This window comes from Triticum urartu, unplaced genomic scaffold (genome assembly GCF_003073215.2).
Source record: "Triticum urartu cultivar G1812 unplaced genomic scaffold, Tu2.1 TuUngrouped_contig_6027, whole genome shotgun sequence".
Taxonomy (NCBI): Eukaryota; Viridiplantae; Streptophyta; class Magnoliopsida; order Poales; family Poaceae; genus Triticum; species Triticum urartu.
The window spans coordinates 1-5275 of NW_024116753.1; the positions used below are offsets into that span (position 1 = coordinate 1).

Below are 5275 nucleotides of genomic sequence, written 5' to 3' on the forward strand. Positions count from 1 at the left end.
AAGAAAACCCCTGGCCGACGTTTGTCGCCGGCCCGCCATCGTCGGCGATTATTTATTCTGCGGCTATTTGACGGCGAATGCACACCTCACAGATGGCAACGAATGGTCCTGTTTAAATAGCTCAGGGAAGAGCCAGACATGAATATGTTCTCTATTGTGGTACTTATGTTTGTTAGTAGGTACTTGTCCTTGATCTTGGTAGTGGGAAATTATGATTGATAGGCATAGATAGAGAAGAAAATAATGCCACATGTTGCATCGCTTCTCTGTGGTGGTCCTTGTGTTTGCTTGCCAAAAACTAAACCACAATTTAATAGAAAGCAGGCTGGAACAATAAATAAAAAAACATAAACTGGAGAACTGTTTATTACTCCTAGTTCCCATTTTATAGTAGTAACATATGTCCAGCTCTACTAGCTGCTATGTTTCTGTAAAAAGAATTACTTGCTGCTAAACAGACTCTGCGCTGATGAACTTACAAAACTGAAATTCAGTCGTACACCACGCGTTGCAAGCAAGAGTAACAATACCTTGTAAACAACGCAAGGAAACATAAACCGGAAACAAATTCAGTCGTACACCACGCGTTGCAAGGAAACACTTACAAATAGGCTCTCAATTCTCAATATCAGACTTTTCAGGTGTGGGCATGTTTCCTGCAATCTCCACAAACTTTTCATGGAACAAACCAGCCATCTTAATCTGCTGCATTTGTTTTGTACCTCTAGATAAGACATGTGGTCTTATTTTTAGTCTTACATAAATTAGTTCAAGAAAGTGAGAACAGTGACAGGCAACACCTCATACCTGTGCATTTGTTCTTCCATTTATTTAATCAGATATGCTAATGTCACTTGTCAATATCACGTTGGATTTTCCTACATGAGGGCATCCTATGATCTGCATGCAGGTCCTAAACAACCGATGAATATTAGTGCCACCCCGTCCACCTTATGTGCTTCACATTAAAGGGCCACCGGAGGAATTGGACGTGGCGGACAGCAGACCTCGCCAGAAAGAACACCCCAAAGATGGATGCCACGCATGTGAATGCGCATGAAGCCAGTAAACTCGGTGTAGTTAGTACCATCAAAGATCACCGGACAGCGAGGAACAGCAACATAGCCCGATGCAGCAGACATTTTTTTCTTTTTTTTTAGATCCGACGAGAGCGACCAGATCGGGAGCAGGCGCTGGTTGGGGACGGGCGCAGCGTCGAGCGGAAGATCGGGGCGCTGGCTGAGGACGGGAGCCCTGCGAGCGGCCGGCTGGATGCGGGCGTTACGCACGTCCTTCCCAGGACAAGCAGCGATGTAGTGCAGCGGCTTGATCTCAGCGATGGTGCAGCGGCTTGATCTCAGCGATGGGGGACGGACGGAGAAGTCCTGCGATCGCTCGGGCTCGATCTGTAGTCAGCACGAAGAAGTCCGCCGGCTCGATCTGAGGGCTCGAGGCAGGCGAAGCAAGATAGGAGGGAGAGAAAACGCAGCGGCGACGGAAACAGCGACGCCGGCAAGAAGAACACAGCGGCGCGGGGAGAGGATCAAGCACGAGTTGCGCGTGCTAAAAAAAACCTAAGCTCTAATACCATGTTAGGAATAAGCAACTTGTATTCCCATGAGGCCATAGGCCGATATATATATACATGTACAGGTGTGGAACATATGCAGGAAACCCCTTATACAACGGGATAAATACAAAGGGGTACATGACTTATATTATAACGCTAACATCAATTAGATGTCAAGATGCCTTCCTGAATGGTGAACTGTGGGAAGTGGCCTATATGCAACCACCTCCTAGATGTACCGTCTCTGATGGCACTGTTTGTCTCCTCTGCCCCTCACTTTATGGGCTGAAACAAGATCCTCGTGCCTGGTTTGAGCGTTTCTCCGCCGCCATCACAGATTTCTCTTCTAGTACTCATGATCCTACTCTGTTTATTCACACTCATGGTCGCACCCTTTTGCTCCTTTATGTTAATGACATGGTTATCACAGGGGATGACCACCAATTCATTGATTTTGTCAAGAAACGTCTTCATGAGCAATTCTTGATGAGCAATTTGGGTTCTCTTTGCTACTTTCTTGGACTTAAGATCATTTCTTCCCTTGAGGGCACTTATCTCTCTCAAGAGAAGTACATCCAAGGTGTTCTCACTCGTGCTTGCCTTTGATCAGCGCACGGTTGACACTCCTATCGATTTTGTTCTTCATCTTTGTCCTGGTGAGGGTGAACCACTTGCGGATCCCACTTGCTACTATCATCTTGTTGGGAGCCTTGTCTATCTAGGCATCACTCGTTTTGACATTTCTTATGTTGTGCAGATTCTGAGTCAGTCTGTCTCTGCTCCCACTCAACCTCACTAGTCATGTTCTCCGTGTTCTTCGTTATCTTTGTGGGACCGTGACCCGTCACCTATTCTTCTCTAGCTCTAGCTCTCCAGTTTCAGGCCTACTGTGATGTGATTTGGGCAAGCGATCACACTGATCGCCGCACTCTTTGTTTTATTGGCTCCTCTCTAATTGCCTGGAAGACCAAGAAGTAGACTGTTGTATCTCGCTCCAGTGCTGAGGCTGAGCTACGCACTATAGCCTCCGTGATTGCAAAGATTACTTGGACGGTGGCTTTTTCAGGATTTTTGTGTTCCCACTGCTGCACTGACCCCTTTGCTCTCCGACAGCACGTGGCACTCAACATTGCCCATGATCCTGTGAAGCATGAGCTTACCAAGAACATCGGTATGTGCCCTCGCAGCCTCAACTTGCTTATTTTCTGACCCCATCTTGCGTTCTCAGGTGCAAGAGAGGACTGTGGCCCTTCAGTATGTGCCCTTGGAGCTTCAGCTTGCTTATTTTCTGACGAAAGCTTAGACACGGCCACAACACAGCCTTCTGTCCAAACTCAGTCCAAGATCCCCCATGAGTTTGAAGGGGGGTGGGGGTTAGAACATGGTTGAGCTGTGTGTGTAGTTACCACATTGTGTAGGGTCTTCTTTGCTTATTTCCCATGTATATGTAATTGCTGTTGGCTCGTTCAATACAACTGGGTTCATTTCGTAACAATTACATCTCACAAGATAACGTTCGGTCATGTATCACATCCATTAATAATTAATTACTGCTTCATGCAGATTGCAGGAAAACTCAATGTCATAATAAGGGAGCAATGTCTTAGAGATGTTGGACAACTAGAGCAAGATCTTGTATTTGGTGATGCTGGGACAAAAGAATTAATCAATTTTTTCCGGACACAATTGGTATTTTTTTTTAATTTTAACTACATAGAATGACACATTGGATTTCTTTGGACATTATATTTGGATATTTACTGACTCTGTAGGGTGTAAGTCGTGAAAATAAGTTGCGTCTGCTCATGATTTACGCAGCAATCAATCCAGAGAAGTTTGAAAGCGATAAGGGTACAAAAATGATGCAGGTAATCTTTCCTTTTGTATTTATTTGTCAACTTCAAGATATCTTGTGCTTAATTTGTGTAAGTTCTCGATTAAATTCTTTGTTATATTTTCGGCTGCTGCCATATTTGTTTTGGTTCCGATGTAAATGTTATTTTGCCTGTACATATATGCAACACATGTTAACATCTTGAAACATTATTTCAAGACATGCTTTGTAGTGATAGCTGCAACTTGCAAGGCCTTAGTGTCATCGTGGGTGTTCTTGATTTGTCTTTTCCGTGAAGGATATAGCCCACTTTGTTTTATGCACTAGACACGTAGTGTTAAACGATATATGGGTTAGTGTGTTGAACATATCAAAGCATTAATGTTTCACCAAGGGAACGACCATGCATTTGTTTAAGTTTATTTTTTTTTCTCGCGATGCTGCAACTATTCTCCGTCCCAATTGATATATTTTTGGTCTCGGTCCCTTCCAATCTTCATTGTCTTGATTGCCTTCCGTACACTATTGGTGCAATGCTTTGTACCCTTTTGCGGCCACCATCACCGGTCTTTCCGTCCTCGTGAACTCATCTACCAACTCTTTTCAGTAGTGACTGTTAGGAATATGCAACTTGTATTCCCATGAGGCCATAGGCCGATATATATATATATACATGTACAGGTGTGGAACATATGCAGGAAACCCCTCATACAACGGGATAAATACAAAGGGGTACATGACTTATATTATAACTCTAACACCCCCCCTCAAACTCATGGGGGATGAACAACACTGAGTTTGGAGAGATAAAAGCAATGTTGTGCTCTAATCTGAGCCTTCGTCAGGAAATCCGCCAACTGTAACTCGGAAGGCACATACTGAAGAGCAATAACCTGATCCTGCACAGCAGCGCGCACATAGAAAGCATCAACACCAATATGCTGGGTGAGCTCATGCTTCACAGGATCGCGTGCAATGCTGATAGCACCTGTACTGTCAGATAAAAGCAGAGTCGGTGTAGTGACAGAAACACCAAAATCCTGAAGTAACCACCGTAACCAAGTCACCTCTGCCGTCAAAAGAGCTATTGCTCGCAACTCAGCCTCGGCACTCAAACGGCAAACTGCAAGCTGTTTCTTCGTCTTCCAGGCAATGAGAGAACCACCAAGAAAAACACAGTAAGCAGAAAGTGAACGGCGATCGGAAGGATCACTAGCCCACGTAGCATCCGAATAGGCCTGGAGCTGTAAAGAACTGGAGCGAGGAAAGAATAGACGGTGAGAGATCGTGCCTCGAAGATATCGAAGAACACGAAGGAGATGACTATAGTGAACCGAGGTGGGGGCAGAGACAAACTGACTCAGAATATGAACCGGATAAGAGATGTCCGGACGAGTGACAGCTAGATAGACAAGACTGCCAACAAGATGACGATAACGCGTCGGGTCAGGGAGAGGATCACCATCAGTAGCACGAAGGTGAACATTGAGCTCCATAGGAGTCTCAACAACGCGCTCGTCAGTAAGAGCAGCACGAGCAAGAAGATCCTGGATATACTTTTCCTGGGATATAAAAAAGCCATCAGAGGTAGAAGAGACTTCAATCCCAAGAAATAGCAGTGATCACAGGGGCAAAACGCTCAAACCAGGCGCGGGGGGCTTGCTTAAGGCCATAGAGAGAGCGACGAAGACGACATACCATGCCATCAGGAACAGAATACCCAGGTGGTGGCTGCATGTACACCTCCTCACGCAGCTCACCATTAAGATAGGCATTCTTAACATCAAGCTGAGAGATAGACCAGTGGTGTGCAGAGGCAACGGCAAGAAGTGTACGAACAGTGGTCATATGAGCCACAGGAGCAAAAGTCT

The 5275-nt window shown here is 45.3% G+C and overlaps 1 long non-coding RNA gene across 1 annotated transcript; it reads left to right on the forward strand.

Moving 5' to 3' along the window:
- Positions 1-2499: 2499 nt before the first annotated feature.
- LOC125530043 lies at positions 2500-3358 on the forward strand. Its single transcript, XR_007292829.1, has 3 exons — positions 2500-2984; positions 3134-3259; positions 3343-3358. It is a non-coding gene; the product is annotated as an uncharacterized LOC125530043 (long non-coding RNA).
- Positions 3359-5275: the final 1917 nt, after the last annotated feature.